The following is a 12473-nucleotide window of genomic DNA, read 5'->3' as shown; positions in this document are numbered from 1 at the left end:
CATTCCTGTCCCATCCACTGTTCCTCAGCTCATCCTCAGACCCACCGCGTGTCCACATCACCAATCTATTCTAACTGCAAAAGCACTTCTCTCAGAGCATAGAAAATTGCATTCTGCTTTCGTTTTCAGCCAGTCCCAACGGAAGTCACCAACTCAGAAGTTTCAAGTTTCAGCAGGGCCCTTCAGAACAATCTCAGAAATAGCTGTTGTAAATCTGAAGTTCAGAGCCATTCTGCAACTACAGATGTTGCTCGTTTTACCTCAGGCTCACACAAATCCACCTGCTCCTTCTTTCACAAACATGTCTACCAAAAAACCTGTCCTCAAAATGGGTACACAATCTAGACAGAGTCGTTTCTCAAAAAAAAAAAAAAAAAGTGCCAAGACTGACAGAGGACCTCGGATCTGGTGGGTAGAGATCAAGTCAAGCTGTTCTTTTATTTTTAAGTTTTGCTGTAGGACACGTGTGCTCACCAGAGATAGAGAGAGGGAAACTATGAAAAATCACCCACAAGGGGGATGGCCACACCACAATCCCCTCTCCTCCATCCTCCTCTTGGGATTTTGGGCACTCACATACATGCCTGGTGTGATTGTCAAGCCACCGGGTCCAAACTGCAAAGTTGGCCACGTGGGATCTATCTACCTTAAGCTACCTGCTGACCCCAAATGTCATTCTGTAAATACAAAAGGCAAACTAAGCAACCTGAGATCCAGCGATTTCATGGAAGCTAAAGCTAGGCCAGGGCTCCAGATGCCAAGGACTGTGATGGTGAGAGGTGGGGAAAGGACATGCATTTTCCCAATAAGTTGAAGTCAGCTCCAGTCTGGTGAGACACCTCTCTGCCCACACGGCCTAAACCACAAAAACCCAGCCGATCAAGTTAGGTCAACATTCTCAGAGAGAAAGTCTCATTAAGCCTGAAGTAACTGCTCGAGGAATAGACTTCTCGACCTTGCCACTACTACCATCTGGGGGCAGAAAGTTTTCTAGGATAGAGATGGGGACTGTCCTGTGCATGGTGGTCTGTTGAGCAGTGTCCCTAGCCTCTACCCTCTGGAGACTAGTAGTAACCCACCTCCACTCCCAGATGTGACACCCAGACATGTCTCTCAACGATGCCAAATGAGCCCTGGAGGACAGGTCACCCCCTGACTAAAAACCACTGCTCTAGGACAGAGGTTTTGCTTTACTTCTTATTTATTCTTATCTCTAAGAGCTCTCACAAGTATTTTTTTTTTCTCTACAACGAGGCAGCAATGACCTGAAGCAGATATTTTTATTCCTAGTTGACAGAAGAGGAAACAGACGCACAGATGTCCCATGTTTTGCCTGTACCCAAGACAGCGTCAACTCTCAGTACCCCAGGTCCCCATCCTGTGGGGTGGCAGGGCAATATCATTAAGCCTGAAAGCAGCTTTGTTTCACTACCTGGTTCTTCCACTCCGTTATTGACGCTCAGCCCGTTTCCGAGCCAAATGTCCTCTTCAGAGCTATATGAGCGACATTTCAAAAGCTGTCAGAAGGAATAGCTTCTTCACACATGTCTACACAGTCCTCATGCAACTCCCCACAGCAAGGGCTTTTCACAGCAATAGTCTGATGCAAGAGATACTCCGATGCAAGAAATATTTAATCAGAAGAGGGGTACAAACAATTAAGACTCTTCTGAAATGGCAGCCTACAACCTCCAAAGGAAGATATAACATGAACTGGGGCGGGGAGGATCTTCAACAAAGTTCCCAGAAAATGTGTATTAGGAACAAACTATGTATATAATGAAAAAATGTTTGCACCAAAACAAACTCACATTTGAATTCTACGTTCCCATACATTTTTAAGTCTTATTGTATTGGATTGTCAGAAAAGTCACGATGTATTCTTTCTATGCAAAAATGCACATCACTTGCCCAACAACCCAATACATAATTAGTTCATTTGACAGATATTCTGTGCCAGGTACTCTCGTGGGTCAAAAATATTTAAAAGGCCTATTAGAAAAATACATACCAAGTGTCAGGAAGTTTTAGATGAAAGGCAGATTTTTCCACATTAGGAAAAAGCTTCCCAGAGGAAGAAGCATTTGGGGTAGACCCTAAGGAATAGATGATTTGGCAAAGCAGACACACAGAGGGGGTGAAGAAAGGCACAGAATGCACCACCTGCACAACCACCGCCCTCCCACCCACACACAGAGCAAGGCAAATAAATTAATGTCCCTAAGTCTGGCTGTTTATCACCCTTCTCTGTTCAGAAACATGTGCCTGAAATGCTTATAAGCTGTTTCTGCAAACCGGGATCACTTTCCAAATAATGCTCCTCCTGGAATGCAAATGAACAACCAGGAACTTGAAGGCTAGCGTGATATTTCTTCACATTCATCTTTTTCTCATAAGCATCATTATACCAAGCAGTCCAAAAGTCCTACTGACTGCACAGGTCATGAAACTTTAAAACGTCAATTCCTTGTGGGATCAGACAGCTGCAGGTTAAAAAGCAGTCTTAGTTTTTGCTTTTATCAGTGACTTTCTAACCTTAAGTAGGTTCTTTGTGTAGCTTCTAGTCTCTTTCCACCTCTAACTCAACAGCCAATATAAGCAACCCTTGGCCCAGCTGTAGGGGCCTGTGCTAAGAACCTGTGCTCCACAGCATGGGACCAATGGGAGGCTGGGTTTGATTCTCAATCCAACCCAAAGGCTTGGCATGATGACACATACCCATAACCCCTGGAACTCAGGAGACTAAGGCAGGAGGATCGTGACACAGCAGGACCTTATCTTTATTTTATGTTTTTTGCTCTAAGGGACATGCACACACCAGAGGCAGACACAAAAAAAGGGAAAGGGAGAAATCACTCCCCAGGGGAATGACCACACCACAATCCCTTCTCCTCCATTCTCCTGGGAATTTTGGGCACACATGCACACGCCTGTGCCAGATGTGATTTTCAAGCTGCTGGGTCTGAGACTCGAACTGTGGGAGTCCAGCACCTTAACCACCATGCCATCTGCTAACCCCAACCCTGTGTTTATCTTTCAAAAAAAAAAAAAAAAAAACCATCCCCCTGATGCAAATATGAAGTTTCCATTTTTGTCAGAGAATCCTGCCAGAGCCACTTCCTCTACCTGAGGTTGCTGAATTAGCCTACCCTTTTCCACTTAACTGAACATGAGGAGGGTGCTAAGGGGAAAGGACAAAGGTCAGCTTCCACAGGTGTGAGCTAGCCATAAAATAATAATAATAATAAAAGCTAAACAAAGGACAAGTACTGAAAAAGCCCAGGGCAAGCACCCTCTAGTTCAGACCTTCCATGAATCATCTGGGGACATGGCTAACATGCAGGTTTTCATTCATAGGGTCTGAAGAGGGGCCTGAGAGTTCACCACCACTAACTGGTTCACAGCTGAAGTGCACAGTGCTGATCTAGAGACCACCTTGGAGTAGGAGAGGGAATGGTGTTTCTCCAACTGTTGACAGCTTACAACTCACCTGACATCATGGGTGTAGGTGTGAGCATGGAAATACGTGTGTGTGAGAGTTTCGTTGTAATGCGCACAGTTCTTTTAAGTACCACTCTAGTGTTTTCTATTCTAGTCTATATCACTGAAGAAAGTTGAACTAAGTCCACCAAATTCATCACATTCTCTTAGTGGATTGCCACATAGAAAAACATAGACATAGAACAAAAGTACCATTTTTATTTTGCATCTTCATCCCAGTATCCTAAGGCTAAAACTGAAACCTTTTTTTATTTTTTTTGAGAGGTTTTTGCTATAGGGTGCGTGTGCTCGCCAGAAAGACATAGAGAGACAGAGAGACAGAAAGCGAGAAATCACCCCCCAGGGGGGATGGCCACACCGCAATCCCTTCTCCTCCATTCTCCTCTTGGGATCATGGGCATGCACGCACACGCTCCCAGAGTGAATTTAAGTCACCTGGTCTAGGACTCGAACCGCGGTCGACTACATGGGAGTCCAGTGACATAGTCATTACACTAACTGCTGGTCCCCTGAAACCAATGTTTAAAAATAATAATAAAGTGGGAACCAGCAGTTAGCATAATGGCTATGTTGCTGGACTCCCACGTAGTCAACCGCGGTTCGTGTCTCGGACCCGGTGGCTTAAATCTCACGCCGGGCGCGTGTGCGTGTGTGCCCAAGATCCTGAGAGGAGAATGGAGGAGAAGGGATTGTGGCGTGACCATCCCCCCTGGGGGGTGATTTCTCGCTTTCTGTCTCTAATGTCTCTCTCTGTCTGTCTGGCGAGCGCACGCGCCCTATAGTAAAAAATCTCTCCAAAAAAAAAAAAAAGAAAGAAAAAAAAGTCACGCCAGGCACATCTGCGTGCACACTCCAAATACTGAGAGGATAATGGAGGAGGAATTACAGCATGGCCATCCCCTCAAGGGGTGATTTTTCACTTTGTCTCTGCTTCTCTCTAGTGAGTGCACAAACCCTCTAGCAAAAATCTCTAGAAAAAAAAAAAAAAAAAAGTTCAGGTTTTAGAGCCAGCAGATGGCATGGTAGTTAAAGCGCTGGACTCCCACATGGCCAACTGAAGTTCAAACTGTGGCTTAAAAATCACACAGGGAGTGTGTACACGCATGTTCAAGATCCCAGGAGGAACATAAAGAAAGGAAAGGACTGTGTTGTGTCCGTCCCCCTGGGGGGTGAATCCTCACTTTCCTTCTTCTCTCCATCTTTCTCTTGGGAGCACACACACATGCCCTATGACAAAAATCTTAAAAAAAAAAAAAAAAGTTGAAGTTTTAAGTTTTCTTCCCTTTTTTTGTTGTTGCCAAGGGCATGTACACTCACCAAAGAAAGAAAATAGTGGGCAGGACGTGGCCAGGAGGTGATGTGGTGGTTAAGGCACTGGACTTACATGTGGCTGACCACAGTTGAAGTCCTGGACCTGGCAGCTTAAAAATTTTGCTGGAGGTATGTGCATGTGTGCCCAGAATCCCAGAAAGAGAATGGAGGAGACAGGACTATGGTATGGGGTCACCCCTCCAGGGGAGTGATTTCTCACTTACGCTCTCTTTGTCTCTGTCTCTCTCTCTCCCCCTCCATTCGGCACATGTGCCCTATAGCAAAAAACCTAAGATAAAAAAACATGAATTCATAATGATACTAACAAAGCACACACCCACTGGCTACCCGGGTATACAGATTCTCAGCAGCATGCTGTTACCTTGGAATGGATCGAGTGTGAGTTGGTAACCACTGAGAAGGTCATTTAATGAGTAAAGAGGGGCTCATTATCTTGTATCTCTACTGTTGCCTGCATTTGAATTTTCTATAGTAAAGTTTTCATTTTAAGTACTAAGAGAAAAGAGTACCTTGTTCAACCTACTTCACAGGGTTAGGTCACTTAGAAGAACTAATTTTTTATTTAAATGAGATGATTATTAGGCTGTATCTATGTAATCAAACAGCTAACCTGCCAATCGTATTTTATCTTCTGTTTAGTTTTATTAAAAGAACAATATGCACTGAGTCAGCCCCATGGCTTGGTTGGTAGAGAGCTGGATCCCACATGGCCAAGTGAATGGTTCAAGTCCTGGCCCTGGCAGTTTGAAGAACAAGCCAGATATGCATGCACATCCAAAATTCCAAGAGGATGGAGAAGCGGATGAGAAGGAACTGCAGTGTTACTATGCCTCACTGGATAGGGCTTTCTTCCTCTCTCTCTCTAGTGAGCTTACATGCTCTCTGACAGGGAAAAAAAAAAAAGTCAGTATTCACTAGGAAAACCTGGACTCTATGAAACCTGGAAATAGACATGTTTGTACCCTAGTGATTCCATACTCGTCATCACTCATGCAAAATCTCATGAAAGGGACAGTCACCTTTGGAAAAATAGTGACAGAGATATTTATTTACTAACAAAAAAAGATGTCCAAGATATACTATGGGCAAAAGGCCAGTTACCAAATGGCAGGTACTGTATGAGCCTATTATGAAATTTAAATATGCACATAATTCCTATATATTATACGCAGGAGAAAAGCACTGATTTTCTATGGCCGAGATTGACTGTTATTTTGTCTCATTACTTACCTTTACTTAATGTTTTACTACAGTGAATACGCACATCTTATGTAAGAAGCAACATCTGGGGTTTCAGTTGGCACACACCCAAACTGGGAGACTCACTGATAGGAAACTCATTCCCCAAGGATGCTACAGAGTAGAGCATTTGTCCTCTTTAGGGAATCCCCTTAAAATGAGACTAGACACATCGCAGAGGGGCAGTAGGGCAAAGACGATTTGTGTTGAACCCCGAGGATTAACAGCAAGTTCTTAGAATTTGCTGTCCCAACCAACTGCAAGTTCACCTATTTATCAGAGAAGACTCCTTTCCTTCTGAAGTGAATTACCATTCCAGGTAAGTCACGTGATGAACCAGACATTCTAGAAATCTGGGTTTTACCCCCTATTGAGTTCCCATCTGGTATGTGATCTTGCCAGCCTCACCAGTCTCTACAGAAAGGACAATGTAGTTCAGGGATGTGCAAAAATCATACTAAGAATTCTACAAGAGTTTTGAAATTTTTTTTTTTTGAGAGATTTTCACTGTAGGGCGCGTGCGCTCGCCAGACAGACAGAGAGAGACATAGAGACAGAAAGCGAGAAATCACCCCCCAGGGGGGATGGTCACACCGCAATCCCTTCTCCTCCATTCTCCTCTCGGGATCTTGGGCACGCACGCACACGTGCCCGGCGTGAGTTTTAAGCCACCGGGTCCGGGACACGAACCGCGGTCGACTACGTGGGAGTCCAGCGACATAGCCATTACGCTAACTGCTGGTTCCCAAGAGTTTTGAAATTTTCAAGTAATTCATGGCAAAACTCTTGGCTCCTATATAACTAGACCCTCACTCCCTCTCCCACCTGAACCCCTAGCACTCGTCCTCAGCTGTAGCCACCTGGGCCTCCTGACCCTTCCTCTGTCCCATAGCAGGGCTCTGGACTTCCTACTCAGGACTCTGGGACACCCTTTCCCCCAGATGTCTACATGACCGACTCACCACCTTCCCACCTCTGCTCAAATGTCGCTGTTTTAAAGGGCCATTCTCCCTGACTCCCAATCCCCACTTGAGTCTTTCCTTAACCCTGTGTATTATTATTATAGCAAAATATACACAACAAAATGTACTATGTTTAAGTGTTACAACTCAGGGGCATTAACTACATGCACATAGTTGTGCAACCATCACTACCACCCATTTCCAAAACTTTTTTTTATCTTTCTAAACCCACTAAGCAAACTCCCCATTCAACATTCTCCCTTCCTCAGCAATTACCATTCTATGCTGTCTCTATGATTTTGACTACCCTAGGTAGGTACCTCATATATAAGAATCATACAAACTTTTTAAGGTTATTTTGTTTGTTTGTTTGCGCCATAGGGCATGTGTGTTCGCCAGATAGACACAGTAAGAAGGAAAGTGAGAAAACACCCTCCAGGAGGGATGGCAATACCTAAATTCCTTCTTTCTTTCTCCTCCTGGGATTTTGGGCATGCATGCACACATGCCCATCATGATTTTCCAAGCCACCAGGTCTGGGACTCGAACTGCCATCAGCCATGTGAGAGTTCAGTGCCTTAACCACTACACCAGCTGCGGTCCCCCATGTGTCTTTTTGTAACTGGTTTATTTCATTTAGTACGTTTTCAAAGTTCATCAATGTTGCAGCATATGTCACAATTTCCTTCCTGTTGAAGGCTGCATAATATTCCATTGTACATATATACAACATTCTGTTTATCCATTCCTCTGGATAGACTTGAGTTATTTCCACCTTTTGCCCTGTGTCCAGTCTCATTTTAAGGAAACTCTCTGAAGAGGACAAGTACTACTGCGACTACTGCTTCCATCAACCAGTGTACAAATATCTGTTCATGTCCCTGCCTTCAATTCCTTTAAGAATATAACTGCAAGTAAAATTGCCATCTTTCTTTTTTGATTTTGCCACAGGGCGTATGTGCGTGTGAGAGAGATACAAATGGGAAAGCGTCCCCACCTCCTCCCTCCAGAGAATAGTTAAACTGCAATCCCTTCTCGCTTTCTCTCTCCTTTTGGGATTCTGGACACGTGCTCACACACATGTGCGTGCGCTCTCACATTTCTTGTGTTGTTTTGAGCTGCCAGCTCTGAGACTCAAATTGCACAGTTGGCCATGTGGAATCCAGCCTCCTTAACCACCAATCCCTCGGCATCCCATCTTTTGAAGAACTGCCATATTGTGCTACTGGCACACAGTGGGTCTTCAAAAACTTTGTCACATAGGGCATAAAATACTTGAATCACAACAACTTTAATAGACACTAGAGTCTGTTAAATAGCCTTATCATGGCAAGTGCCTTAAACTATGTCCAGTTAAGGACTGTCAAAGTTCAACAGGTGACGGTTCTGTCACTTTATTCAGCTCTTTGTCATCAGCAATCACCTCAGAACCACAGACACTGTGACACACGGAAGGAATCACAGAAGTTATGTCACTCATGTCAGCTGTAACTGCACTGCTCAAAAGAGCCAGGTACTTAAAAATGGCAAAAATGAACTAAAAAATTGCATGCACAGAGAGTCTGCAAGTGCAATGTGTTTTATTTAAAAAGATCAAACCAAAGGCAAATAAGATGGGACGCTGGCCTTGGGTAGCCTCCTTAATTAGATGTATTCAAGGACAGCTTGACCTAGAAACCTAACTCTAGGCCTACTTTTATTTTGGTTGTTTTCTTTGTTGTTCATATTTGGTGTTTGTTGTTTCATTTTCGTTTAGTTTTTTAAGAGCTGCTTGTGAAAAAAAAAAAAAGTTTCTGTGAGATCATTTAAATTAGCTAAAAAGCCTTGCACTTTTTTTTTCTTTTCAACTTTGAATCATCAGCAATCACCTCAGAACCACAGACACTGTGACACACGGAAGGAATCACAGAAGTTATGTCACTCATGTCAGCTGTAACTGCACTGCTCAAAAGAGCCAGGTACTTAAAAATGGCAAAAATGAACTAAAAAATTGCATGCACAGAGAGTCTGCAAGTGCAATGTGTTTTATTTAAAAAGATCAAACCAAAGGCAAATAAGATGGGACGCTGGCCTTGGGTAGCCTCCTTAATTAGATGTATTCAAGGACAGCTTGACCTAGAAACCTAACTCTAGGCCTACTTTTATTTTGGTTGTTTTCTTTGTTGTTCATATTTGGTGTTTGTTGTTTCATTTTCGTTTAGTTTTTTAAGAGCTGCTTGTGAAAAAAAAAAAAAGTTTCTGTGAGATCATTTAAATTAGCTAAAAAGCCTTGCACTTTTTTTTTCTTTTCAACTTTGAAAGTCAGGTGGTGGTGTACCACTGGATGAGAGGCTTCTACTTTCATTCCCAGTCTCTCTCTCCCTATTATATTAGTCTTCCTCAGTTGAAAACATCAGGCGAAAAAAAGCAACAGGTCTTTCTTGTGGAGTTCATCTATTTCTTCTAAGCAACCATTCTCTCATCTCTGAAGAAAAATGCCAATTCCCTTCCAAAGGTAAGAACAATGGATGATATCATTATTAATCCCCAATGCTTCCGTGGGTCTCAACATGGAGGCCAGAGTAATCCATTTAGAATATGAAGAACTTTGCTTTCCATGAAAAGAAAATCTTGGGGTGGGCTACTACACCACTGTGATGTGCTGCTCAAGGGATGCTAGGCCTCACAAGGTGACCTTGGTTTGAATCACCAGTCCAGTTAGTCTGAAACATGCTGGGTATGCATATGATTGCCCAAGATTCAACCAGCTACTGGACTGGAGGAGGGTGACTGCAGGATGACCAGACCCTGTGGAGAGTGTTCCTCTCTATGTGTCTCTCTCGTATGTGCATGTGTTCTATCATAAATAAGGGAATAAAATTTTTTAAAAAAGAAAGAAAATTTGTATTTCAAAAAGTTTTATTTTAGTACTATTTTAGACAGGGTCTCACTATGCTTGTCTACCTCAAAGACAACAGGCGAAAGCCACTGCATTCAGCATTTAGGTTGGGCATGGGATTGAACCAGGTCTACCATGTGGCCTAAGCCTACCAAGGAGCAGCATCTACCAGCCAGTACACTTTGCTGTGGCTGGACCTAAGAAGGAAATCTCATAGGATTTTCTGTTCTGATTTGAATTATTTAAAGAGCAGATCTTACTTTCAACATACATAAGCATGTACAAACACACTCAAAAGAAATGAAAAATGTTCCACATTACTGGCCACAAAGCAAATGGGAGGGTAAATGAAAAAGGCACCAACATTTCACAGCTGAGACCAATTGCAATTTAAACTCCCACGCTATTCAGATGGAGAAAGGCCTGAGCGTTGAACCTGCTCAGGTGCCTCGTGGTAGATGATGATGTATTTCAGGTGTGTGATGAGCCTAATGCTGAACTTAGATGTTCCCTGGGGCTTCTTTTGATTCTCCTCATTCATTTAGGCTTTCAACATGCAGCCTACCAAAACCATCTCAGTACAACATCTAACGCCTCCTCAAATATCCAGACTCTCCTATGCCATGTCCACAGCTGCATCATTCCCTCCTTACATGGAGGTAAGCATATTACTTCATTGTTAGTGAGAGATAACCAAGTTATTTCATTTTCAATGAGCTTCCATTTTTCCTAGCTTCCTTCTGACCCTTCTTCCTCCAACTTAGGCACATTTGTAGGGGGTGGTACAGCCCTGCTGCCTAGGGTTCCACAAGCAGACTTCAAAAAGTTCATCAAAGGGCCAGCAGGTGGCAGGGAAGTTAAGTCACTAGATCTCACATGGCTGACTGCATGGTTCAAGTCCCAGACTCAGTGTCTTAAAAATCACACTGAGCACGTGGGCACGTGTGATCAAAATCCAGCCAAGAGACTGGAGGAGTAGCCATCCCCACTGGGGGATGATTTCTCAATTTCTTACTTTCTGTGTCTCTGGCAAGCACATGTACCCTATGGCATAACTCCAAAAAACATAATTAAAATATGAATTTATTTTAGTACAAGGTTGAAATCCATGTTTTTTTTTTTTCCTAGCATGCATTTTCCACGAACATTTAAAAGACCCCTACATACCTTGTTTCCATTTGTACTAGCTGCTGGACAAGTGGCTGCACACTCCATGCCTAAGTTTCTTCACCTGTATCTAATTCACGGTGTTTCTGTGGTCTATGGCTCTGGAGCTGGCTCACTAATGCTTAATAACTCAGTCTTAATATTTTACCAATTAGTTAAGAGTGCAGCTTACTCTGAAGGTGGGAACAGGACCCAAACCTTAGCCCTTCAAGTTTCCACGCAACCATGCAAGTCAACAAAAGACCTCCCAGGAGGAACCAGACCTCATGCATCCAAATGTTTCTCCCTCCACCAAGACCCTGAGGATCTTATCAACAGGAAACAAAAGCACTATACTATTATAATGAAGTGTCTGACTTTTATTTTCTAATTAGAAAACCCCAAAGATTGTAGCCCAGGGAACAACCAAATATTTAGAAAGTTAAAGAAGTTACTAAGACCCTACTCCCCCCACCCCCCACACTCTGTTGTTTACCCTGTCCCTGACCATTTCAGAAGAAAACACTTCTGATGGCCAAATCTGCAGCGATGGGGATGTTAAATGCCCTCGTTGAAACCTCCCTCTCTTACAGTGCAGTCTGACCATTTTGGGGAAAAAAAATAGGAGCTGTTGCGTTTACAGATAAAAGCAGCCCTGAGCTCCTATTCTGCCACAGGCACCTAAACAACAGGAACCTGTGGGATTCCTTGACATTCAGGTGCTTTCAGTCAAGAACCAAATGCCTCAAGAACTAACTTCCCTTTTTAAAGTGTTCATTCTCTCAATTTGCCTGCAACCACTTTCAGTTCTTGCAGTTCAACCTACTCTGATGAAGCACAAATTCACAGTAAGAAAAAAGAAAGTGACTATTTTTGAGAGACACAGTTAATTTTTGCTTACGTATCTTGGCAGATGAAATGCACTGCATCCTTCAGAATTGAAGTCATCAGCCCGCGTCCCTGGCCAGTAACAGGCTACCCCTTCACTGCTCCATTTAATGCCTCCTCCCCCCACCCCCCCACACAACTTTCAGGCTGCTTCAAATCACAGCTATTCAAAATGCTAGGCAGGACTGTCCTGTGGATCTCTGCTCTCTAAAGGCCCACCAAAGGCAAAGACAAATTCTGAAGACTGAGCCAAGAAGTTTCCTTTTCTTTCCTACTCCCCACCTCCACGTTGTTTAGAGAGGACTTAAAATAGTCTTAGGACAAAAACTCATTACTGACTACAACACTGAGGCTTCCACACTCACCTGACAGGAGTCAGGCACTCTGTTGCCAAAACAGCCCAGCCAGGGGTGCCGAATCCTGCTCCTCTGCAGTCAGCTCCTAAACATTGAGAAACAAAGACGACTGGATAAGATACAACGGAAGGTGGGTCTCTAGCAGGAATTTTCTAAATCGCACTGTCCACT

At 43.5% G+C, this 12473-nt stretch overlaps 1 protein-coding gene across 11 annotated transcripts in view; it reads right to left on the bottom strand.

The window, feature by feature from the left end:
* Positions 1–12473, bottom strand: part of ITPR1 (inositol 1,4,5-trisphosphate receptor type 1) — a 404888-nt gene that overhangs the window by 391028 nt on the left and 1387 nt on the right. For all 11 annotated transcript variants that reach the window (XM_014585765.2, XM_027769774.1, XM_014585767.2 and 8 more), the window contains exon 2: positions 12312–12387. The gene's annotated coding sequence lies outside the window, so the exon portion shown is untranslated. The remainder of the gene's footprint in view (positions 1–12311; positions 12388–12473) is intronic.

The sequence above is a fragment of the Tupaia chinensis genome, unplaced genomic scaffold (assembly GCF_000334495.1).
Source record: "Tupaia chinensis unplaced genomic scaffold, TupChi_1.0 Scaffold000089_1, whole genome shotgun sequence".
NCBI lineage: Eukaryota > Metazoa > Chordata > Mammalia > Scandentia > Tupaiidae > Tupaia > Tupaia belangeri.
Note: the sequence above shows the minus strand (reverse complement) of the source record. Positions and strands in the feature narration are given on the sequence as shown.